Source organism: Stenella coeruleoalba (genome assembly GCF_951394435.1).
Source record: "Stenella coeruleoalba genome assembly, chromosome: 18".
NCBI lineage: Eukaryota > Metazoa > Chordata > Mammalia > Artiodactyla > Delphinidae > Stenella > Stenella coeruleoalba.
The window spans coordinates 2,544,926-2,572,079 of record NC_137164.1 but is presented as its reverse complement, the minus strand read 5'-3'; the positions used below and the strand labels follow the sequence as shown (position 1 = coordinate 2,572,079).

General features: G+C 42.9%; 1 protein-coding gene across 2 annotated transcripts in view; it reads right to left on the bottom strand.

The window, feature by feature from the left end:
• Window positions 1–23,709, bottom strand: part of TNFRSF19 (TNF receptor superfamily member 19) — a 169,507-nt gene extending 145,798 nt beyond the window's left edge. For both annotated transcript variants that reach the window (XM_079903010.1, XM_079903009.1), the window contains exons 1-2: window positions 22,973–23,709; window positions 12,803–12,923 (exon numbers count right to left, since the gene is read on the bottom strand). The gene's annotated coding sequence lies outside the window, so the exon portion shown is untranslated. The remainder of the gene's footprint in view (window positions 1–12,802; window positions 12,924–22,972) is intronic.
• Between the last annotated feature and the right edge of the window lie 3,445 nt (window positions 23,710–27,154).

Below are 27,154 nucleotides of genomic sequence, written 5' to 3'. Positions count from 1 at the left end.
CGTATCAATTTACAATCCCACCAACGGTGCAAGAGGCTTCCCTTTTCTCCACACCTTCTCCAGCATTTATTGTTTGTAGACTTTCTGATGATGGCCATTCTCACTGGTGTGAGGTGATACCTTCATTGTAGTTTTTGATTTGCATTTCTTTAATGAGTAGTGATGTTGAGCATTCTTTCATGTGTTTGTTGGCCTTCTGTATATCTTCTTTGGAAAGATGTCTGTTTAGGTCTTCTGCCCATTTTTGGATTGGGTTGTTTGCTTTTTTTGATATTGAGCTGCACGAGCTGCTTGCAAATTTTGGAGATAAATCCTTTGTCAGTTGCTTCATTTGCAAATATTTTCTCCCATTCTGAGGGTTGTCTTTTCATCTTGTTTATGTTTTCCTTCGCTGTGCAAAAGCTTTTAAGTTTCATTAGGTCCCATTTGTTTATTTTTGTTTTTATTTCCATTTCTCTAGGAGGTGGATCAAAAAGGATCTTGCTGTGATTTATGTCACAGAGTATTCTGCCTATGTTTTCCTCTAAGAGTTTTATAGTGTCTGGCCTTACATTTAGGTCTTTAATCCATTTTGAGTTTATTTTTGTGTTAAGGAGTGTTCTAATTTCATTCTTTTACATGAGGATGTCCAGTTTTCCCAGCACCACTTATTGAAGAGGCTGCCTTTTCTCCATTGTATATTCTTGTCTCCTTTATCAAAAATAAGGTGACTATATGCACTTAGGTTTATATCTGGGCTTTCTATCCTGTTCCATTGATCTATATTTCTGTTTTTGTGCCAGTACCATGCTCTCTTGATTACTGTAGCTTTGTAGTACAGTCTGAAGTCCAGGAGCCTGATTCCTCCAGCTCCGTTTTTCTTTCTCAAGGTGGATTTGGCTATTCGGGGTCTTTTGTGTTTCCATACAAATTGTGAAATTTTTTGTTCTAGTTCTGTGAAAAATGCCATTGGTAGTTTGATAGGGATTGCATTGAATCTGTAGATTGCTTTGGGTAGTATAGTCATTTTCACAATGTTGATTCTCCCAATCCAAGAACATGGTATATCTCTCCATCTGTTTGTATCATCTTTAATTTCTTTCATCAGTGTCTTATAGTTTTCTGCATACAGGTCTTTTGTCTCCTTAGGTAGGTTTATTCCTAGGTATTTTATTCATTTTGTTGTAGTGGTAAATGGGAGTGTTTCCTTAATTTCCCTTTCAGATTTTTCATCATTAGTGTATAGGAATGCAAGAGGTTTCTGTCCATTAATTTTGTATTAATGAGTTTTTACCAAATTCATTGATTAGCTCTGTTAGTTTTCTGGTAGCATCTTCAGGATTCTCTATGTATAGTATCATGTCATCTGCAATCAGTGACAGCTTTACTTCTTTTCCAATTTGTATTCCTTTTCTTTTTCTTCTCTGATTGCTGTGGCTAAAACTTCCAATGATCTGTCAATTTTTTTTTTTTTTTTTTTTGCGTTACGCGGGCCTCTCACTGTCATGGCCTCTCCCGTTGCGGAGCACAGGCTCCGGACGCGCAGGCTCAGCGGCCATGGCTCACGGGCCTAGCCGCTCCGTGGCATGTGGGATCTTCCCGGACCAGGGCACAAACCGGTGTCCCCTGCATCGGCAGGCGGACTCTCAACCACTGCGCCACCAGGGAAGCCCTGATCTGTCAATTTTTAACAGTTCTTTTTTAAACACAGCTTTATTGATGTATAATGTATGTGTAAAATTCATTTATTTAAGTGTACAATGAAATGAATTATAGTAAATTTACAGAGTTGTGTAAGCATCACCACAATCCAATTTTAGAACACTTCTGTCACTCCAAAATGGTCCTCCTGGCCATTTGCAGTTGCCCCACATTATCAGTCCCAGCCCTGGGCAATCCCCATTCTATCTTCTGTCTCTATAGGTTTATTCACCTCTTCTGGACATTTCACAGAAATGCAAGTGACCAATACATTTAAAACAATATTTATTTACTTCCTGATACAAAAGATAAAGACTTATCTCACTTATAGAACTGCCTTTCCCCATTTCCATTTCTCTAAAGTTTTGACAATTTTTTGACAATTCAAAAAATTTTTATGTTGGTTATTGTTGTCATATTAAGCAGCATAGTGTATTTCTTTGTTTCATCAACATTTGTTAATGTTTTTGACTCCCTTGTGCCATATAAAATGCCTTACAATCTTCCCTCTTTTTCCTTAGCCTTGTTCACTGGCAGCTTCTGACAGTTATGACTTTATTAGGCTGATAATATTTTACCTTTCATTCTGCAACTATAATTAAGTCTTCAGTGTCTGCAGGTTGATTCTAAAAGTAGAAAGCCAAGGGCAGCCTTTATGAATTTGTAAACACTGCTCCTGCAGCGCTGGGTGGATTTCCCGGTTAACATCCCCTTCTCTAAGTGTCCAGTGCAGAACTGCGGTGGTGTCCAAGAGGAATGGGCCTCACGACAGTCAAATGAACCCCTTTTCTGTACTTTCAGTAGATGCTCAAAGCTCACACAGTACAAGTGTCACATCTGAGCCAGTCTTCACATCTTTCCATTTGCCCCTCCTTAAGTTTTAAATTATTTTTATACTTCTTGTTGGAAAAGGAATAATATACCTTCACTGTAACCTAAAATTTATCTGCCTGTCACACTAACTGCATGAAGTCCTCCTTTTCCCAGAGTCCTTAATTGTTCTAATTTTAATTGAGTTTTTGCTGGGACAAACTCATGTGCTATCATCTGGAGTCTTCCACCCCATCTGGACCTTCAGTAGCCTCCACAGTGAGTCAGCTTGGCTTTCGCCTTCAGTTGACTAGAGTATATTCTCCAGTAAATTCTGGAGAAAAAAGATGTGACAGGTGAACTTCCAGTATCACTTAAAATGCATTTATTTCCCTTGCATAGTTTATTGTTTGTCTGGGCCAATTATTAAAGTTTCAAAATAATTTTTCCTCTGCATTTGAAGGCATTGCTTCAGTATTTTCTAACGTATGTGTGGCTGATGAGAAAAACCTGATGCCAGCTGAAATCTTCTCCTTGGTTGATGGTCTGTTTTCTCCTCTTTGGAATATTGCTAAGTCTCCTATTATTATTACGGTTCTGAAATTTCACAAGGATGAGTCTCAAGCCTTTTAATTTCTTTTGTCCTGCTTGGAATTCTATGGTCCCATTTACTCTGAACATTTTTGGTTCTGAGTAAAGTTTTGTCCTCTTCACACTTTAAAAGAATGATCTCCTACCCTTCATTTTCTGGTATCTCTTCTTAGAACTCCTGCTAGTCAAATATTACATGTCCTGGACTGCCTACTTCTCTTAATTCTTTTTAAATACTTTCCCATCTCATTCATCCTTTAATCCCTCCCACCACCACCACGACCTGCCCCTTGGTGTAAGTTATTTTAACTTTGAAATTCTTTCTTTTGAAAAAAATTTTTTTGACAATCATATTTTTCATTTCCAAATGCTTATCTTTGCTTTCTTTTTCAAGACATTATGTTCTTGTTTTTATGTTTCAAAAGGAAACTTACTTGAATCCAAGAAATTCTTTAATATCTCTTGTTGAGTCTTTAATGATTCAGTTAAACTTTCTTCTAAAGTTCTCTTCTGTTCTTTGAATCTTTTTTTTTTTTACTCCAGAGTCACTTGCTCTGTTTACTTTCTTTGGGTGCTTTTATTTATTTTTTTAATCTTTACTGAATTTGTTACAATACTGCTTCTATTTTATGTTTTGGGTTTTTGGCCAGGAGGCATGTGGGATCTTAGCTCCCCGACCACAGATCAAACCTACACCTCCTGCACTGGAAGAAGTCCTAACCACTGGACTGCCCGGGAAATCTCTCTTTGTGTGTTATTAATTTTCCTCCTGTGGTAATTCTCATTCATTGAATGCATGTATGAATCAATAAATGAGTGAATGAAGCAGGTGACTGTTCTGGGTAGGTGGTGAGGGATTCCCTGGCTGTGGTTTGATGGGTCCATTTTCCTCCCAGGACCCTCTGTGGAAGAGGAAGTTGGAGTTTCACACGTGTGAGGGCTTTGCTCAGGGAAGAGCTCCTAGGTGGGCTCCTTCACTGGTGCTGGTCTGCAAACCATTGGCTACTGGTCCACAATGAGACAAGTAGGGAAATTCAGAATGCTCAAATACATAATTTTGTAGCATTTTAACACAATGCTGAGAAACCCAAGCTGGCATGTTTAATATGGTTTTGCATTTAAGGTTTGTATAGGAGTATACTTTGATGACTCAGCTATAGGACAGGAAAATATTTTACTCACAATAAAGAAATTATGACAGAATGTAGATCAATGCACTATTAATTTCTTTTTTTTTTTAAGAAATGTACTTTCGGGCTTCTCTGGTGGTGCAGTGGTTGGGAGTCTGCCTGCCGATGCAGGGGACACGGGTTCGGGCTCTGGTCTGGGAGGATCCCACATGCTGCGGAGCGGCTAGGCCTGTGAGCCACAATTACTGAGCCTGCGCGTCTGGAGCCTGTGCTCTGCAACAAGAGAGGCCGCGATAGTGAGAGGCCCGCGCACCGCGATGAAGAGTGGCTCCCACTTGCCACAACTAGAGAAAGCCCTCGCACAGAAACGAAGACCCAACATAGCCATAAATAAATAAATAAAATTAAAAAAAAAAAAAGAAATGTACTTTGTTTTGTAAACTTTCTCCTCCTTATCTTCCCCCCCAGTTTTACTGAGATATAATTGACATATAGCATTGCATAGGTTTAAGGTATACAGCAAAACATACGTATATTTCACTTGACTTATGTATATTGTGAAATGGTTACCACAATAAATTCAGTTAACATCCATCACCTCATATTGATACAAAAAATATTTTTTCCGTGTGATGAGACCTCTTAGGATCTACTCTCTTCAGAACTTTTAAATATATCATAAAGCAGTGCTAACCATAGTCATCATGTTGTACATCACATCCCCAGGACTTATTTGTCTTATAACTGGGAGTATGTACCTTTTGACCACCTTCGTCCAGTTCCCCTACCCTCCACCCCCTGCCTCTGGTGACCACAAATCTGATCTCCTCCATGCTGTTCTCCACAGTGGCTGCACCAATTTACATTCCCACCAACAGTGCACAAGCGTTCCCTTTTCTCCACATCTACACCAGCATTTGTTAAGTTTTGTCTTCTTGATGATGGCCATTCTAACAGGGTGAAGTAGTATCTCATTGTGGGGTTTGATTTGCATTTCCATAGTGATTAGTGATATTGAGCACCTTTTCATGGATGTGTTGGCCATTCGTATAACTTTGGGAAAATGTCTATTCAGGTCCTTCGTCCATATTTTTTATGGATGCTTTAATTCAGTGTACTTTCTCGTCAGCATGTTTCATCAGCCTTTTTATCTTTAATAAATTCAATTCCCATGTCAGACATGACATTGTAGTACCTGATGAGGTGTGGGCTGTCCCATGTGTCCTCTTCTATGAAGGGGGTATGAGCAGCTGTGGCATACTGTTGCCATGGTGGCACCCCCAGAAAGCCTCATCATAGACCATCCCAAAAGAGTTGTCCACACTCGGCATTGCCTGGTCTTTGGCTCCTGGAAGTTCCCTTTTGGAAATCATGTCTGGATCCAGGGCCTTGCTGACTTCCACAGTGGAGAAGGACTGCCACTGCACTGAGAGGTCGGCAGTGAAACCTGTGGCTGAGTCCTGCAGGACAAGGTCCTCCAGCACTGCCAGCCTGTGGTCAGCTGCTTCACCAGTTTGTAGGCATTTACAGGTATGCCAGGTAGTCCTCAGGACAGCAGCCAACCTGCTGCTCAGGGCTTCCATTTTGTTGGCCCAGCTCTTAATCTTGGACAGCTTGGTAATTTGTAAAATATAAATGTAAGAAATTTATAAAATTATTAAAATGTACATGTTCATATAAATTAATGTATTATATGTATTATAAATGAATTATAAAAATCTATAAATTATAACTTACAAATAATTATAAACTGAATATACATGACATTAATACATGTTTATCAAATATGTGTGGCATGTATTAATCACACAAAGTTTATATAATATAATTTGCTTCTTTGTATAAAGAGGTGTATTGCGGGCTTCCCTGGTGGCGCAGTGGTTGAGAGTCCACCTGCCAATGCAGGGGACACGGGTTCATGCCCCAGTCCGGGAAGATTCCACATGCCACGGAGCGGCTGGGCCCGTGAGCCACGGCTGCTGAGCCTGCGTGTCTGCAGCCTGTGCTCCGCAACAGGAGAGGCCACAACAGTGAGAGGCCTGCGTACCGTAAAAAAAAAAAAAAAAAAAAAAAGAGGTGTATTGCTGTCTATTTCTCCTTTTAGGTCTCTTAATATTTGCTTTATTTATTTAGGTGCTCCTATATTGGGTGCATAAATATTTACAAATAAATATATATATACTTGTATAATATACTTATATTACGTGTAGATGACACATTCAAATTATTGTGTAATTTATTATTATAAAAGCTCTCCCCTCTAGTTGACCTTGAGGTTCTGTGCCAGCAGGAAGAGAAGGCTAAGGCAGAGCTCTAAGCTGCCTGTCTGAGGGTTAAAGGTATTATGCCACACGCACATGCAGCCCCCCAGCCCCCGCCAAAGATTCAGAGGTTTATTGCCTTCAGATGTTTAAGGAACTCTCTCTCCAAGATGGTTCAACATATAAAATCCATCAGTGTGATACACCACATTAATAGAATAAAGGGAAAAAGCCCATGTGATCAACTCAATTGATTCAGAAAAAGCATTTGACAAAATTACACCCTTTTATGATTAAAACCCTTCAACAAACTAGGTACTGAAGGGAACTTCCTCAACGTGATAAAGTGCATCTACAAAAAATCCACAACTGACATATTACTTAATAGTGAAAGACTGAAAACTTTCCCCCTTAAGTTCAGGAACAAGACATTGTACTGGAAATTCTAGCCAGGACAACTGGGTAAGAAAATAAAATAAAACGCATCCAGACTGGAAAGGAAAAAGTGAAACTGTCTCTATTTGCAGATGACAGACCTTATATACAGAAAACCCTGAAGATTCCACATACAAAAAATCTATTAGAGTTAATAAATGAGTTCAGGAAGTACGTAGTATACAAGACCATAGACAAAAATCAATTGTGTCATACAATAACAATGAACAGCCCAAAACTGAAATTAAGAAAACAATTCCATTTAAAATAGAATAAAATACTTAGGAATAAATTTAATAAAAGAAGTGCAAGACTTATATACATGAAAACTAAAAAACATTGCTGAAAGAAATTGAAGAAGATCTAAATAAATATAAAGGCATCTCATGCTTGTGTAGTGAAAGGCTTAATATTGTTAGGATGGGAATGCTACCCAAACTGATCTACAGTTCAGTGCAATCACTATCAAAATTTCTGCTACTGTGTTTGCAGAAATTGACAAGTTGATCCTAAAATTCAGACAGAAATGCCAGGGACATAGAATAGCCAAAACAATTTCGAAAAAGAACAAACTTGGTGGATTCACACTTGCTAATTTCAAAATGTACTACAAAGCTACAGCAATCCACACAGGTGACACTGAAATAAGAACAGACATAGAACAGTGAGTAGAATTGAGAGTCCAGGAATAAACCCATGCATTTATGGTCAACTGACTTTTTTGAGAAAGGGTGCCAAGACTACTCAATGGAGAAAAGAATAGTCTCTTTTTAACAAATGATGCCAGGACAACTGATTAACCACACGCAAAAAGAATGAATTTGGACCCCTGCCTCACAACATATTTAAACATTATGTCAAAATGGATAAAATATCTACATTCAAGAGCTAAAACTATAACAATTTTAGAAGAAAACATGAACGTAAGTCTTTATGACCTTGGGTTAGGCAATAGTTTCTTAGAGATGACCCCCAAAGCACAAGTAAGCAAAGAAAAAATTAGACAAATTGAATTTCATCAACACCGGAAACTTTTGTGCATCAAAGGAAACTATAAAGAGAGTGAAAAGACAATGCACAGAATGGGAAAAGAGGTTCTAAATCATGTATCTGATAAGGGTCTAGTATCCAGAATACATGAAAACTTTCTTACAACTCAATAAGAAGATGACAAATAATTCAGGTTTAAAATGGGCACATGATTTGAATAGACATTCCTCCAAAGGAGACATAAAAATGGACAATAAACATATGAAAAGATGCTCAATATCACTAGGGAAATGCAAATCAAATCAAATCTACAATGATTTATCATTTCACACACACTAAAAACAACAGCTACATCCCATTATAATAATTATTACTTAAAAGGGGAAATAATAGGTGTTGGCGAGGATATGGAGAAACTGAAACCCTCATATACTGCTGGTGGGAATGTAAACCGGGCAACCATTGTGGAAAACAGTAGTTCCTGAAAAAGTCAGAAAGTTACTACATAACCTGGCAATTCCATTCCTAGGGATATACCCAAGAGAATTGGAAACATATTTTGACACAGAAGCTTGTATGTTAATGTTAAGAGCAACATTGTTCATAAGAGCCAAAAAGTGGAAACAACTCAACTGCCCATTAACAGATGAACAGATAAACAAATTGTGATCCCTCCATACAACAAAATGTTACGCAGCCATAAATGGAATGAAGTACTGATACACGTCGCACCATGGATGAACCTTAAAAACATGATGCTAAGTGACAAGCCAGACACAAAAGGCCACTTATTGCATTACCCCATTTATATGACATGTCCGTAATAGGCAAGTCCATAAAGACAGAAAGGCGACTAGCAGTTGCCAGAGGCCGGGGGTGGGGGAGTTTGGGAAATGACCACTAACAAGTATAAAGTTTCCATTTGGGGGGATGAAAATGTTCTGGAATTGGATAGTGGAGGTAGTTGCACAACTCTGTGAATATACTAAAAACCACTGAATTGTACACTTTAAAATGGAAAGTTTTCGGGTGTGTAAATTTTATTTCAAAAAATAAAGCAAGAAGTACATGGCAACAGTTTAGGTATGTATTATCCTTTGTGAACAGCACTGCTGATAATCCAACGTGGATTAAATACATTTAAAAGCAAGGATCAGGCTCACTTTTTACAATAAAAACTTTCAATATTTTTATATGTGATGCCCATCCAATGCTTATAGGCTTAAAGTGTGGACAATCACTATTTCTTTTACAACCTCTAGTTACAACCACAGAATGACAAAAACTACATGCTCACTATCAATAAATATGTATCATTTTTATAATTCTTTTCCCCCTATTTTGTTTGTTCTGATTACATTGATTGAAATGCAATCTTGTGTGTCTCTTGGATCTAATGATAAAACGTTTGGGCTTGTACTTGGCATGTCTTTGCCTTTACATTTTTATCTTTTCTAGTAATTCATTTCCACTGTATTCTAAAAAGTAACAGTCTGCAATGGATTAAAAAATTGTAAAAAGGAACTGGTCCTTCACCACAGGTGGCTCGACTGGGTTAGTCAATCCCCACTCCGTGATGCCAGAAAGAGTCTCTGTAACGAAGCATCTAGGACAGAAGATTTACATCTTCCTAGGTAAATTGGTACAGTCTCTTTTACAAACACCTCCTTTAGGGACTTCCCCGGTGGCACAGTAGTTAAGAATCCGCCTGCCAATGCAGGGGACACGGGTTCGAGCGCTGGTCTGGGAAGATACCACATGTCACAGGGCAACTAAGCCCATGTGCCACAACTACTAAGCCTGCGATCTAGAGCCCACGAGCCACCACTACTGAAGTCCACGCACCTAAGAGCCCGTGCTCTGCAACAAGAGAAGCCACCGCAATGAGAATCCCACGCACAGCAACAAAGAGTAGACCCCACTCGCCGCAACTAGAGAAAGCCCGCGCACAGCAACAGAGACCCAATGCAGCCAAAAATAAATAAGAAAATAAATTTATTAAAAAAAACAAAAAAACCCACCTCCTTTACCACTATTTTTAATAGTGGCAATGTTGGCCTTCCACATGCTCAGGAGGGGGTGGGGACAGGGTGGAAGAGAGGTGACAACACAGCAGCCACGAAGACACACAGCCCATCATCCCCTCCGCTCTTCTGCCTTCTCCTTCACTTACGCCCACTATACCTCGCATTTCTGAGGCCTGAGATTCTCCAGGCCTCCACAGGGGAGACTCCACAGGGTCCCCAGTATTATATTCTGGGCTCCAGCTTCCTTTGCTGCCCTGTCCATCTGCTTTCTGTCCTCTGGGCATGTGTTGAAATGTCTTGTCTACTGAAATCCCTCTCATTTACTTTCTCTGTTGTATGGGTTTATTCCCCTTTGTGCTGCTACACTGTCACTTCCCAGGGCTCTCAGGAGGGATGGGAGGTGAATACACCTGTTCAGTATAATCCTGAACTTGATCAACTTGAGGTTTGGATCCTCAAATCACACACAAATTCTAACAGCCAAGATAGAAAATGGTATGATATAACATCTCTCAGTTTTTGAACTAAGATTTTTTTTCTTTTATTTATGTTACTTATTTTATTTTTGGCTGTGTTGGGTCTTCGTTGCTGCATGCAGGCTTTCTCTAGTTGCGTTGAGCAGGGACTACTCTTCGTTGCGGTGCACGGGCTTCTCATTGTGGTGGTTTCTCTTGTTGCAGAGCACGGGCTCTAGGCTTCAGTAGTTGTGGTGCGTGGGCTCAGTAGTTGTGGCTCGTGGGCTCTAGAGCGCAGGCTCAGTACTTGTGGCACTCAGGCTTAGTTGCTCCGTGGCATGTGGGATCTTCCTGGACCAGGGCTCGAACCCATGTCCCCTGCATTGGCAGATGGATTCTTAACCACTGCACCACCGGGGAGCCCTGAACTATTATCCAAATAATTTAAGAAGAAATTTACCAGTTTTACCTCAAATATATAAGTATTTTAGATTAAAAATTTACCTTGATGTAAATTATTTGGATTAACTCATTTGAGGCTCACTTGGCTAATAATGACATCATCATTGTTCTCTTTCTCACCCGAAAGAGCCACAACTGATATTATAAAGTTGTCTCTCTCTATATTTCATTCACTCAATATGTGTGAGTGCTTAACCACAAATAATACCGAGCAGCTTTCATGTGCTTATTTTTTATCCATAGTATATTTTTTTGGCTCAAGTTTTTCGTCCAATTTTTATTGGATTGTCTTCTTTCTATGGAGTTGTAAAGTTCTCTACAGAGTCATGGAGTTCTTTGAGTTGCAAGTCTTTATCAGATATATGATTTGCAAGTATTTTTCTCAGCCTGAGACTTATCTTTGTATTTGCTTAATGATGTGTTTTGAAAAGCAAGTGTTTTAGATTTTAACAAAATCCAATCTACTGATTTCTCTCTTTTGAATTTTGTCTTGGTGTCATAGCTAAGATATGTTTGTGTAATTCAAGGCCACAATGATTTTCTCCTATATTTCTATGTTTTCTTTTTGAAATTTTATAGACTTAGTGCTTAGCATTTAGATCTATGGCCAACTTTGAGTTAATATTTGTGTATGGTATGGGGTAAGGGAGTAAGTTCATATATATATTTTGCAGGTGAATATCCAATTGTTCCAGCATCATTTGTTGAAAAGACTATCCTTTCCCCATTGAAAGTAAACACTGATTCATCTGTAACCTGCTTGGTGCCAGCTAACTGACAGAGTCCAACAGGCACACCAGTGACAACGGTACCACAAGCCAGTTGCTCTGCCTTCATCTTACTTCGCTCTTACATCAAACTTAGTGAGGCAAAGCAGATAATATAACCACTACTTTAAACACAGATGAAACTGAGACTTGGGAAGGTTGAGTGGCATAGCCTCTTAACTCCAGTCATTTTGTTATTTCGATCAGTAACAGAGTCTAAAGAGCAACAAATAAAACAATGGTTAACATGAAAGAAAAGAAATACGAGCTCATTAACTAATCAGGAGTTCTTATTCCCAAAGAGTAAATCTGATTACTTTGCTGCCTGTTTAAAAACCTTCAATGGCTTCCTTATGCCTAAAGAAAAAAAAAAAATCCAAATTCCTTTGGGTAGCATAAGAGGTCCTTTGTGCGCCATGAGATCTGGACTCTCATTACCTCTCCAGCCGTACTTTTCAAAGCCCCTCTCGTGCTCCTTCTACCCAGTATGAAATTCTGAAATTCTGCAAATGCTCTGGCTTTTTTGTGCCCATGCCTTGGCTCAAGTTAACTGCTTTCTCTGAAAGGTCCATCTTCCAAAACTCTCTTTCCCTCTGTCCAACTCTATTGACCAACTTATTTTGAAAGACCGATTTAGTTCAAAGGCCACCCCTCTGGGACCTTCCTTCCTTCTTGCTTTCAGAGATGCCCTATAAAACAGTGACCACCCAAAGGGCAGGACCATTTGTTAACATCCTCACCACACTGCCCATAACCAGGCCACCGTCAGTGTGAAATAAAGGTCTGCTGAGCGAATGAGGGCCAGTTATTGTCAGTCCTGAGCGCTCATGTTTGAAGTATGTGAAATGTACGAAGTTGAACTGCGTTACAATCCCGAGAGGGCTGATAGGGCTGCAGCAGATCTGTCTGTTGAGCCCAAGGTCCTACCTAGTAAATTTCACCTCCGCTGCTGCCCAGTCTCTGTCCCCTGGCTCGTCAAGGGGTCTCAGTGGGATGGGGGAGCTGAGGAAGCTGGCACCCTGCTGCCATCAACATGTTGTTTCAGTAATTCCAAAACTTACTCCTTTCCTCAACAGTGGTCATAAAATTTTGAAAAAATACACTAAGAAAGAAGTAGGGATTTCTTCTTTCGTTGGTTGTTACATTTTTGATGAGGCGAAAGTTCAAACAGGACCATAATTATAAAGAATGTACCTGTCAGCTTCATGTCTGATCAGGTTGTACCCATGACTCGGCCAGCGTCCCAGCTGCGAGAGAAGGCTGGGCTGGAATCCCTCTGACAGATTCGCATCCTGGTGCTCGTTTACATACCTGGCTGGGAGCAAGATTGATGCTGATGAGAAACGTGCCTGGTTCTCTGCACAAAAGATGATGCTGGAGTGGAAGGTCGCCAAGGGAGGACTGAGAGCGGGAACGCAAGCCTGTGCTCAGGAATCCCAGCGTGAGCTGATAAGCTCAGAGCCGACCGGGTTCTGTGCAGTTCCCAGTGTATGATTCATGGGCAGGATTTTCCTGTTCTTACAAGGAGCCACAGTGAAACTTGGGGAGAGATTTGGATCTGGATAAATACTTGTCAGATTGGAGAAGGGCCGAGAGCAGCAGGGCTCTCAGATATTTCTCATTCTCTCAGGCATGAGGAATGATTGCACGGGTAAAGACCCTGAATCCTTCCCGGACCACCCCTTCCCACCATGGTCCCTCCTTCGCTGAACTTGCACTTGGGGATCTGACACATATTCGTACTTACTAGTCCTCTAACTGTATCACATGTCTCAGTTTCTCGTCTCCAACAAGATTGTGATATTTGTGAGAATAGAAGAAATTATCTTTTTTTTTGTAGCTCAGGGCAATATTAGACACATTAGAAACTGATACACGGGTGTTAATTGATTAATTTATTACAAATGCTTAGAAGATTAAGTAAATGACTATCATTTAAAAAGGGAACCAAACTGAAAACTTCTCTCAGTTAGTGAACACTTTCCACAGATTTTCTTTTTTGAAGGAGCGGGGAGTCAGTGGGCGTGCTGAGTTTTCAATTAGATATTTTGCTGCCAAGAAGAGAAACTTAGAGTATAGGAAAAAACAAACCCCGAAGCCGAACAAAGCTGATACTTTTCAAGGGCTCACGTAACTTCAAAACCACAGCATTTTGCATTGCTTTTTACCTTAAAAAAAGAAAGCAATGCACATCTGCTCAAAATTCAATCCAGAGATGAAATGATGAAATAAAGCAGTGTCACACACGTACCGCTGAGATGTCCCCTGTTGGTTCCCGGAGCTGCCAGTGGACGCGCTTAGACAGCCTGGCATGGGTGCCCCAGTGCCTGCCAAGGGGCCAGACACACGGCCCAGGAGAAGCATTTATAATTTCAAATTAGAGATGCTGAATTCTTGCAAGACTCTGTTTTGACTAATCCCATCTGAGTTTATATGGGAACAAGCTCTCTTCAGCATTCATACCTGGCTCCAGGCACAAGGATGTAGAAGAAACAGCCACCTTAATTCCACGCCTCCATTTGCTGGAATTCTGAGTTTTTCTTCACAAGTTCACTTAGGCTGGCCCAGCCACTGTCAGGATTAACTTTACTGGTTGTGCTGGAATATCAATTCTTACCGCCTTCTATTTGTGCAAAAACTCTTATGGAGGATATTGTCCATCATTTCTTCACTTAAAGCCATCGTATGAATCCTTACATACACCAATTATTTTTAGATTTGGTTTCAAGGAAGAATAATTTTAAAAAAAATCATGTTTTCTGTCTGCTGCTGTTATTACATATTTCTCATTTCCACTTTTGCCTTGGCCTCCAGGAAGCTCAGAGTCATGTTTCATACTCAGTTATAGAAATTATGTTACATGTTAGCATTACTGTATTTACTGTATCTTTTCCTCTTGATCCTTAGCTCCCATCTCATTCTTCTTTTATTAGGTCTATCATACTTTTTTTTTAACATTTTTATTGGAATATAATTGCTTCACAATGTTAGTTTCTGCTTTATAACAAAGTGAATCAGTTATACATATACATATATCCCCATATCTCCTTCCTCTTTAGTCTCCCTCCCACCTTCCCTATCCCACCCTTCTATCTGGTCACAAAGCACCGAGCTGATCTCCCTGTGCTATGCGACTGCTTCCCACTAGCTATCTATTTAACATTTGGTAGTGTATATATGTCCATATATACACTACCACTCTCTCACTTTGTCCCAGCTAACCCTACCCCCTCCCAGTGTCAAGTCCATTCTCTACTAGGTCTGCATTTTTATTCCTGTCTTGCCCCTGGGTTCTTCATGACATTTTTTTTTTAATTTAGATTCCATATGTATGTGTTAGCATACGGTATTTGTCTTTCTCTTTCTGACTTACTTCACTCTGTATGACAGACTCTAGGTCCATCCACCTCACTACAAATAACTCAATTTCGTTTCTTTCTAGGGCTGAGTAATATTCCACTGTATATATGTGCCACATCTTCTTTATCCATTCATCTGTCGATGGGCACTTAGGTTGCTTCCATGTCCTGCCTATTGTAAATAGAGCTGCAATGAACATTGTGGTGCATGTCTCTTTTTGAACTATGGTTTCCTCAAGGTATATTCCCAGTAGTGGGATTGCTGGGTTGTACTGTAGTTTTATTTTTAGTTCTTTAAGGAACCTCCATACTGTTCTCCATAGTGGCTGCATCAATTTACATTCCCACCAACAGTGCAAGAGGGTGCCCTTTTCTCCACACCCTCTCCAGCATTTATTTTTTGTAGATTTTTTGATGATGGCCATTCTGACCGGTGTGAGATGGTATCATATTGTAGTTTTGATTTGCATTCCTCTAATGATTAATGATGTTGAGCATTCTTTCACATGTTTGTTGGCAATCTGTATATCTTCTTTGGAAGAATGTCTGTTTAGGTCTTCTGCCCATTTTTGGGTTGGGTTGTTTGTTTTTTTGATATTGAGATGCATAAGCTGCTTGCAAATTTTGGAGATTAATCCTTTGTCAGTTGCTTCATTTGCAAATACTTTCTCCCATTCTGAGGGCTGTCTTTTCATCTTGTTTATGTTTTCCTTTGCTGTGCAAAAGCTTTTAAGTTTCATTAGGTCCCATTTGTTTATTTTTGTTTTTATTTCCATTTCTCTAGGAGCTGGGTCAAAAAGGATCTTGCTGTGATTTATGTCACAGAGTGTTCTGCCTATGTTTTCCTCTAAGAGTTGGATAGTGTCTGGCCTTACATTTAGGTCTTTAATCCATTTTGAGTTTATTTTCCTGTATGGTGTTAGGGAGTATTCTAGCTTCATTCTTTTACATGTGGCTGTCCACTTTTCCCAGCACCACTTATTGAAGAGGCTGTCTTTTCTCCATTGTATACTCTTGCCTCCTTTCAAAGATAAGGTGACCATATGTGCGTGGGTTCATCTCTGGGCTTTCTATCCTGTTCCATTGATCTATATTTCTGTTTTTGTGCCAGTACTGTACTGTCTTTTTTTTTTTTTTAGTACTGTACTGTCTTGATTACTGTAGCTTTGTAGCATAGTCTGAAGTCAGGGAGCCTGATTCCTCCAGCTCCATTTTTCGTTCTCAAGATTGCTTTGGCTATTTGGGGTCTTTTGTGTTTCCATACAAATTGTGAAATTTTTTGTTCTAGTTCTGTGAAAAATGCCAGTGGTAGTTTGATAGGGATTGCATTGAATCTGTAGATTGCTTTGGGTAGTAGAGTCATTTTCACAATGTTGATTCTTCCAATCCAAGAACATGGTATATCTCTCCGTCTGTTTGTATCATCTCTAAATTCTTTCATCAGTGTCTCATAGTTTTCTGCATATAGGTCTTTTGTCTCCTTAGGTAGGTTTATTCCTATGTATTTTATTTTCGTTGCAATGGTAAATGGGAGTGTTTCCTTAATTTCTCTTTCAGATTTTTCATCATTAGTGTATAGGAATGCCAGAGATTTCTGTGCATTAATTTTGTATCCTGCTACTTTACCAAATTCATTGATTAGCTCTAGTAGTTTTCTGGTAGCATCTTTAAGATTCTCTATGTATAGTATCATGTCATCTGCAGTGACAGCTTTACTTCTTCTTTTCTGATTTGGATTCCTTTTATTTCTTTTTCTTCTCTGATTGCTGTGGCTAAAACTTCCAAAACTATGTTGAATAATAGTGGTGAGCATAGGCAACTTTGCCTTGCTCCTGATCTTAGTGTAAATGGTTTCAGTTTTTCACCATTGAGGATGATGTTGGCTGTGGGTTTGTCATATATGGCCTTTATTATGTTGAGGTAAGTTCCTTCTATGCCTACTTTCTGGAGGGTTTTTATCATAAATGGGTGCTGAATTTTGTCGAAAGCTTTCTCTGCATCTATTGAGATGATCATATGGTTTTTCTCCTTCAATTTGTTAATATGGTGTATCACATTGATTGATTTGCACATATCGAAGAATCCTTGCATTCCTGGGATAAACCCCACTTGATCATGGTGCATGACCCTTTTAATGTGCTGTTGGATTCTGTTTGCTAGTATTTTGTTGAGGATGTTTGCATCTATATTCATCAGTGATATTGGTCTGTAGTTTTCTTTCTTTGTGACATCTTTGTCTGGTTTTGGTATCAAGGTGATGGTGGCCTCGTAGAATGAATTTGGAGTGTCCCTCCCTCTGCTATATTTTGGAAGAGTTTGAGAAGGATAGGTGTTAGCTCTTCTCTAAATGTTTGATAGAATTCACCTGTGAAGCCATCTGGTCCTGGGCTTTTGTTTGCTGGAAGATTTTTAATCACAGTTTCAATTTCAGTGCTCGTGATTCGTCTGTTCATATTTTCTATTTCTTCCTGGTTCAGTCTCAGAAGGTTGTGCTTTTCTAAAACTTTGTCCATTTCTTCCAGGCTGTCCACTTTATTGGCATAGAGTTCCTTGTAGTAATCTCTCATGATCCTTTGTATTTCTGCAGTGTCACTTGTTACTTCTCCTTTTTTGTTTCTAATTCTATTTGAGTCTTCTCCTTTTTTTTCTTGATGAGTCTGGCTAATGGTTTATCAATTTTGTTTATCTTCTCAAAGAACCAGCTTTTAGTTTCATTGATCTTTGCTATCGTTTCCTTCATTTCTTTCTCATTTATTTCTGATTTGATCTTTATGATTTCTTTCCTTCTGCTAACTTTGGGGTTTTTTTGTCCTTCTTTCTCTAATTTCTTTAGGTGTAAGGTTAGGTTGTTTATTTGAGATGTTTCTTGTTTCTTAAGGTAGGATTGTATTGCTATAAACTTCCCTCTTAGAACTGCTTTTGCTGCATCTCATAGGTTTTGGGTCGTTGTGTTTTCATTGTCATTTGTTTCTAGGCATTTTTGATATTCTCTTTGATTTCTTCAGTGATCTCTTGGTTATTAAGTAGTGTATTGTATAGCCTCCATGTGTTTGTATTTTTTACAGATTTTTTTCCTGTAACTGATATCTAGTCTCATAGCGTTGTGGTCAGAAAAGATACTTGATACGATTTTGATTTTCTTAAATTTACTAAGGCTTGATTTGTGACCCAAGATACTATCTATTCTGGTGAACATTCCATGTGCACTTGAGAAGAAAGTGTATTCTGCTGTTTTTGGATGGAATGTTCTATAAATATGATATCATATGCTTTTTTGGGTAAATTTTATCAAGACAATTTTTGGAGAAGGGCAGAATTTATAGAAATGATAAAGCATAACTATCTTTTGTTGTCTAGCTTAATTTTTTTTAGGATATTTGCCTCTACAAGAAATGGACTGCACATCTTTAAAGAAATGAGAGGTGAATAGCTTGCCTCCTCATGAGGTTAACCATGGATATAGCATCCACGCTAGTACAGGATTAGGTCTGATAACCAGGAAATGACTCACTCTGAGTGCTTCAGTCTCTCAAGTTCTTTTCCTCTTTATTTACTGCATTACCCTGGAAAGGTACACAAGGTATATGTAAGAAAAGATAGTTAATAAAATTACACAGACCACAGCAATTAATTTAGAATGATCATGACTAAATGCAGCAAAAGTGTAAATAAAATAATAATTTTAAATGGGGATTTGTCTGAATGCTAGAGATGCATCAGCCCAGATAATCAGTCCTTAGGCTCCATCCATTGGTAGGCTCCCTTCAACAGCCTCCTGCGTTAGCTGCCCACGGCGTGCAGGGTCTTCAGTGGGCAGTGCTACCCTGCTTTGGCCTGTCCTAATAATCATTTAAATTAGATTCTTCATCAGACACTCAAGAACAGACAGAGCTCGTCAACTCTGCGTGGAGGGAAGGAGCTCTCCGTGCAAACATGGCAGCCAGGAGGTCGAGGGTGATTGCTGGCCCTACAGGTGCAGCTGCAGCCAGTGAAGCCCTTCTGGGCTCCACATGCTTCCATCATCCACTCTTCCTGTGCTGTGCACTCCTTGATTTTCCCATTACATTACGACTTCCTCCAATCTGGAAACGATGCTGAGGTTTCCTGGGCAGTTCTCCATGGCACACAGTGGGGCTGCTGCCGTCGAGCCTCCCTGAGTCCTTCGAGCTGTGCATGGCCTTCGCCGAGCCCCAGACCCTGGCTGGGTCATGCTGCATCCTCTGGAGAAGCCTGCAGGGTAGGTGGCCACCAACCTCCTGTGCACCTTGGGAGGCTGAGTCCCTGGAGCTTTCTGGCCTTCGTTTTCTCATTTGCAAAATGAGGGGATTGGAACAGGTTCTGTTTTGAACAACTGCATTTGAGTTTGTATTAGAACAATTTATCATAAAAACAAACAAACAAAAAACAAAACACCACAACCATGAGTCTTTTCCCCAAACCTTGTGTCCTAGCAGCTTTGTCGTGGGAATCTTTTTAGTGATGCCACTGCGCCCCCCCGTGGTTGGAAGTAGAGTCGCCAAGGTTGGTGGTGCCCCGGCCTCTGGGGAAATGTGGGCCTGGGATGGTGGATATCAGTACAGATGCCTCCAACATCAGTACAGACACACGGACTAATCCAGACAGCACCGAGTCGCCAGAGAGACTGGTGGCCGGGCTCGCCAGCATGGGAGACCAGCCCCAAACTGAGTCCCTTTCGCTTGGACAACAGGATGTGGAGCGTTTTCAGTTCTTGCCAAGCAGCTGCCAGTGTGAAGCCCCCTGAGAATCAGCTTGCCTGTCAGTGGAGCCCGCACCAGAGGAGCCCCCAGGCCACACCCAGCGCAGCTGGATGGCCTTTTCATCTAGTCCCCGTCTCCCAGGTTGGCCTGTCACGGCAAAGGCCGCAAACGACTCCAGGAGATAAAGATAAGAGCGTGCGTAATGAAATCAAGCCTAACCTTTCCCTTTCCTTTGTGCTGAGTCTAGTGTCACTGGCTCACAAGGGGCCGTGTGCAGAGGCCTCGTACTACACTCACATCAGGTACGTGTTTCCCAGCACTCCAGGGGCAGGTGCAGAAGCCCCACCTGTGACAGTCAATCCAATAGGGCGGTGCTGGGCCTGGTGCAGAAAGGCTGTGTTCCCTGCCCTGGACCTGGAGCGGGAGCAGCCCAGCTGCACCTGTGCCCGCCCCGGGAGACCCTCACCCCCTCCCAGCTGCTGAGACCCTATAATGCAGCCCCTCCTCTGCCTGTTGGGGAAGCATGTGCTCGACAGCAGGAGCTCTAGCCTCTCCATTTTTTTGGTTCTATTTATTTTTATTGATTGACTGATTGATTGAAGTGGGAATTTGGGATTAGCAGAGGCAAACTATTATATAGAGAGTGGATAAACAACAAGGTCCTACTGCAGAGCACAGGGAACTGTATTCAGTATCCTGTGATAAAGCATAATGGAAAAGAATATGAAAAAGAATGTATGTGTATGTATTGATATAAGTGGGTCCCTTTGCTGTACTGCAGAAACTAACACAACATTGTGCATCACCTCCCCGTTCTCTGATCAAAGAATAAAACTTTCCTTTGCTTCTGAAACAAACTCGGTCTCATTCTGTTGGCTCTAACGACACCGGCAGGAGGACCCTCACTGTGGATGGACTCAAAAGGGTCGGTAACGAATTCTGGCAATCCCCAGCACCTGGGGCGACATCCAGGGCCTCCTCAATGTACTCCTAAAGGGGAAGAAAAGGCCGTGGTCTTTTCAAAAGCCTGAGAGGAAGCAGTCACAGGGAAGAGAAACAACGCAGGTCATGCTATTTTCAGACGGGGAATCAAGTGGTCCCGGATAAGGAACCCGACTGGGACCACGGAGACAATGGGAAAGAGGGGAGAAGACTGAGGCTGACCTATTATAAAGATATGGTCCTAAAGGGAATCCAGGCAGCAGGCAAGAACCTGTCAACTGGAATAAGATAAAGGAAATCAGTCAGGAGCCAATGGAGAACCCCTTGGCATTCCTAGAGCACCCCCGGAATGCCTTCGAATCTGTACCACCACTGACCTTGAGCCACTGGAAGGAATGCAATCCTGAGGTCGTATTTCATTTCCCAAACTGCCCCTGACTTTAGGCATAAACGTCAGAGGCTGGAAATAGAACCAGATACCCCAACCTCCTGTCTGATCCAGGTTGCCTACTGGGTGTTTAATAACCGAGATATAAAGGAAGAAAAGTCAGAGAGTAAAGAGGCCCGGAGGCAAGCCCACCTACTGGCTGCTGGCCTCCAGTGTCAGCCGGTCAGCCCAGGAATCCGGACTACCTGCCCATGGAGACGCTCGACTCCAGCAAGTGACCCCGGCCCCTGCGGAGGGGCCTCAAGCCAAGGAAACTAGGACCCAGTCAGTCCACCGTATGTAAACGAGGGACACTGGAAGGGAGAATGACCCTGCCGCCTCCGAAGGGGGACAGAAATGGCAGATCCCGGCCACAGCCCTCGAAGGCAGATGGTCCACAGAGACGGAGAATGACGGGGCTGGGGACTCCTAAGCTGGCACACCACCTGAACCCCCCGGAACCCTGGCCAACACTGGCCGTGGGGGGAAAGCCTGTCGAGTTCTTAGTTGACACTGATGCGACTTACTTGGTTCTGATCACCAGTTCAGGCAAACTGGGTCCCAAGATTGTAATATTATCAGGGTATCAGGGAAGGCCCAAGAACGGGCATGCTTAGAGCCACTAGAATGTAAACTGGACCAACACACGCTCACCCATTCCTTCCAGTATGTCCCCGAATGTCCTGTACCGCTGCTGAGAAGAGATATCTCAGATATCTCACATAAATTGGGGGCTGCTGTCCACCTAATGGGAGGCAAGCTGGAGGGTGGTGTCCCCATAGACAAAGGGCACAAGAGGATGATGTTAATGGCTGGGGACAAACCTCCCCGGACAGAGCAAGTCGACCTCCCTGGAGCAAATCCAATCACGATACGGACCCCACACCAGGTTCCGGCTTTGTTAAGTCCTAAGGGAACACAGTGCCTATCCCCTGAAGGGCGGATGCAAGCGCAGGCTGTGCTTTTAGACAACCCGATGGCCACCACAAAAACCTGTCACACGCTAAACCCTGCTACCCAGCTACACACAGAAACGGGGCCCCTGGAGCACGACTGTACAGAAACCACAGACACGATCGATTCCAGTTGCCCCGAGGTAGGAAGTGAGTGTCGCCCAAACCCCAAAGAGGAATGGTCCAGAGAGGAGCAGTTTTATGAGGGGGGGGGGAAAGGCTGGGGGGACACGCGGTGACCTCCCAGACCCAAGTGATAGACACACGAAGCCTTCCCAGGGACTTCTGCCCAAAAGGCGGAGCTGATAGCCCTCCAGCCTTAGAGCTCGGGACACGGAAGATCTTGAAAGTTTACACAGATTCTAGTATGCGTATGCCATCCGAGACACACACACACACACACACACACACACACACACACGGTCTATTTGGAAGGAAAGAGGGACGCTTACTGCAGAATATAAACAGGTGAAACATGGCTTAAGGATACGGAAGCACTTACAAGCAGTGCAGTTTCCCATAAAGGCAGCAGTGATTCACTGTAGGGGTCACCAAAGGGGGTGCAGCGGTGATAAAGGGAAACAACAAGGTGGACACAACTGTCAACAGGGCGGCCCTGGAACCAGTAACTTGGCAACAACCCCTCACACCTCCAAGGCTAGGTCCATTCAATCGTCCCCCGGTCTCCACAGAAGGAGAGCTCGACAAAGCCCCACAGCGGGGCATTGCTGGAGGCCTAGGAGGCCGCGGGGGCCGTGAATGAACGCGGGCCACACTGTGTTCCCCGAACTGTGCCCCTAAGCGGACGCACCCCGCTTGGTGGCCCTGACCACCCATCGGCCCCCAAGTGGCAGGGGTCACTCCGTGGGTGCATCACACTCGAGGGAAGGGGCCCCGAGCCCCAGCCTCCACAGACACGACCTGGGGCCACGGCCCCCTGACCGCCGTGGGACCCTCTCCCTGACCTGGAGCTTCTCCTCCAGAAAACCACGACCGTGCGACCAGGGACGCTGAGCCCGGCGGTGAGCCTCGGGGTCGGGGCCGAAGACCCGCAGCCCTGCCTTGGCAGGAGGATTTCACCGGTGCCCGTATTCTCTTGCCGATGCTTGGGCACGTATCTTAACCTGCCTGGGGTCCTCTGTCTCCAAGAGGTCAGACAAATGGGGGTCGTCCAGGGATGTGGACGGTCGGGGCCGAGGCCCGGGGGCGCCCGCGCAAGCCTCGCGGTGGCTGAGGAGCAGCTCGGCTCCTCCACCCGGGTCAGGACGCAGCCCGCGTCCTGACCTCGACGGTGCGGAACAGGGCAGCCGGCAGAGCAAGGGTTTGTCACCGGCAAAGGCCACTCACAATTCCGGAGAAACAAAGACGGAATCTGGTAATAAAGTCAAGTCTAACCTTTTTTCCTTTTCCTTTGTGTTGAGTCTAGTGTCACTGGCTCACAGGGGCCGCGTGCACCCCGGCATCTCACACCACGGTTCCTGGGGCAAAATGGCTGCGCTGACACCTCCGCGCTCGGCTGGCAGCGTGCAGACGCTACACCGACACTCAGTCCAAGATGGCGGCAGCGGTGGGCCGTGCGCAGAGAGGCTGCCCCAGGCACGGGACCTGGAGTGTGAGCAGCCCAGCTGCGCCTGCGCCCGCCCCGCGAGAACCCCCGCCCCGCGAGAACCCCGCCCCGCGAGAACCCGCCCCGCGAGAACCCCGCCCCTGCCCCGTAGCTGAGACCCCGTAAAGGAGCCCCAGCAGAGCAGGCCCCCGGGGAGCCTGCCCTCCAGAGCAGGCCCCCGGGGAGCCTGCCCTCCAGAGCAGGCTCCCGCCTCCCCGGTCTTTGGTCAAAGAATGAAACTTTCCTTTGCTTCTGAACTGAACTGGGCTTCGTTCTATTGGCGGGAGGACCCTTGCTGGGACCCGACTCAAAGGGTTGGTAACAACCCCACTGACCTCAGGACCTGAGTCGCGGTGGGACAGGTGTGGACTCCACCTCTGCGCTCCGCTAGGTGGGTGTGGATGGGGGCGGTACCTGACCTCTGCTAGCTCCCATTTTCTCCGTTGTGAGCCTGGTTTAATCGTGAGGTTTGCTGTGAGGTAGGAAGTAAATGACAAAGGCGGAGTCCCTGGCCCTCCATGAATGAAGTCCCCTCCACGTCCCAAGATGGGGTGTGCAGACATTCTTCTGGTTTCCCTTCGTGAAGCGAAGCCAACCCGACCCCTTCCAGAGGAGCACCCCTGCCAGCCGGGGCTGACTGTGGACCGATGGTCCTTTGAGAACATGGGACATGTGTCCTCAGATCTCCCACTGGTCGAGAGAAGCCAGAAGCCTGGATTGAAAGTGACATATTCCAACTCTTAAATGTTGACAATTTTAAAAAAGTATTTAAGTTATTTACCAACACTGTGCTGGCCAAAATGTAAAGGCCAAATGAGACACATCTGAGGCAGTAATTAAACTAGGGGAGTAGCAGGGAGAGGGACTAAACCCTCGGTAAGGCCCCTGGGAAAGTGACCTTTTTTTCCCCATTAAGACCACTTTTAGTGCAGACACGTCACAAACTTCTCTTAATCTTCTCATTAACTTAGTGAGGGAGGTGTTACTGATACAGAATACATTGAACCTGGATGAAGGAGGCAATACATCAGTAAAACCACATTATAAACGAAGAAGGCAAATCACAGAGTGGTGAGGGACTAGCCCAGGGTCAAGAAGATCAGACTGGAACCCACGTCTGTCATAGTTCAGTCTGTTCACCAGAACTTTTGGTTTACTCGACCCTCCAGCAAAAGAGGGTTTCATACAGCATTTTATCTGTAAAATAAGCTTCATCTTTTACACACTTTATCTCACATTTTCTCAGAACTAACCTTTGACCTAAGGGGGCCACAGTCATTCCTAAATAACCCTAAATAAGAGCTGGAACATTGTCCCTTACCTCGTAGGTGGTTTAGCTCCATCATTGGAAAAAGATAAGGCAAAGCACCCAAAGAAGTTCAGAGATGCTCCTGCTGCTTGAATTATCCTGTGGCTTTTCTCTCTCATGTGTATTTGATAATACTGGGTGGGTGGAATTTTCTGGGAGGATTGGCATGAATTTAGGGGTTTTGTAGAAGCTCAGCTAGAAAAACTAACTGTCCTGTTAAACTGGGAAAGAGGAGCTACAGGAGAACTTTCAGTTTACCATGCAGGTGAAATTTGCATGAGGGAAAGGTGATAGATTATTTTCCCAATCTCCAAACCCACAAGTGCAGCACTTGATATTCTATTTAGAAACAGGATGGAGCCCACATTCCTCACACTTTGCCCGAGGTAGCTGATGCCATTTCTGCTTTCCCTGTAAAGAACAACCATGGCATTTTATGTTCTTTCCATCCAGTAGATCTATTAGAAAGAAAAGGCAGATTTAGGGTTTAGGCGTAAGTGTTGTTTCTGTGCGTCTAATCTGCTCACCTGGACTTCATGGGCGCCTTTTTCCTGGATTTCCTTGTCCCACGGCTAAGATCATGCAGAGCTATGACATGAGTTACAAAGGCGGGGGGTAGCTGGAAAATAGCCACTGTGCCCTCATAAAAATATTTGTAATGGGTTCAGTTAGGAAAACAGCACTCGAGGAAGTTTTTGAAGGCATGCTAGATTTCTCCACAGTCAGTTCTGGTGTGTGTGTGTTGCCACGTCTGGTGGGTAAAAGGATTCTTGAATACTGCAGCTCTTCCTGGATCATCTGGGCAACCATAGGTCTTAGATTTCTCAATACCCTGGGATTCATTTTGATAGCATTAACAGTAATCAACTTTGTTGTATTTAGATTTCTTATACAATGTATCCATACTACCATATATTATTTAGCCATTAAAAACTATGTATTTAAAGCATAGATAAAGCTTGGGGAAATATTTTATAATAGTCAATAAAAAGTGTCAATTCAGACTTAAATTGTTTGAGTCAGTGACGCTTCTGGTTGTCAGTAACATTGACCTGGCTCAGATGAAAGGGGCTTTAAGTAGGTTTCAGGAGCCTCATGAGAATCAGAGACAGAGGGATCTCCTGGAAACTGAATCTGGAAAATCACCAAGTGTAAGGCTCCTTCCTCGGGCTCCTGGTTTCCCTGTTGAGGGAAATCTACCTCTTCCTGCACCTGCTTCCGGTTTTCCTCTCTCCACCCCACACTTCCTCTCCCCAAGCACAGCCTTTGCTGTCTCACAATCCAGCCTGCACGTGGCCCACACTGCCCTCCTTAGCTTCTCTCATACCTCACACATGTTCATCTCAATTTCATCACTCACTGGCTTCCTCTGTCTCCCAGTTCCAAATTCCTACGCTGATGGGCTCAGCCCATCTTTTGAGTAGGACCACAGCTCTCAGGTCCTTAGTTGGTCTAAGAATGGGCCACCCTATGGACATAGAGTCTGTCATACAGAGTGAAGTAAGTCAGAAAGAGAACAAATACCATATGCTGACACATAGATATGGAATCCAAAAAAAAAACAAAAAACAAGGTTCTGATGAACCTAGGGGCAGGACAGGAATAAAGACGCAGATGTAGAGAATGGACTTGAGGACACGGGGAGGGGGAAGGGTAAGCTGGGACGAAGTGAGAGAGTGACATGGACATATATACACTACCAAATGTAAAATAGATAGCTAGTGGGAAGCAGCTGCATAGCACAGGGAGATCAGCTCGGTGCTTTGTGACCACCTAGAGGGGTGGGAGAAGGAGGGTGGGAGGGAGACGCAAGAGGGAGGAGATATGGGGATATATGTATATTTATAGCTGATTCACTTTGTTATAAAGCAGAAACTAACACAGTATTGTGAAGCAATTATACTCCAAATAAAGATGTTAAATAAATAAATAAATAAAAGTAAGTTGAAGATTTTACATTTATTAATAAGTTTGAATGATTTATGGCATTCTAATTAAGTTGTCTAAGTTTCCTTAGTAGAGATTGCTAAAATTCACTAGAATCATGCTATGTTTTTATAAGATAATAAGATTTGTGAATTGGATTAAGAGCTAAAGGAAAACTTTAAATGTATAACTTTAATAAAATAAATATTAATTTTTAATATGAAAATCACATTTGAGTTCTATTTTGTGCACAGGCTTCTCTTGAGAATACCAGTTAATTGACACGGAGCCCCCCAGGCAATCATT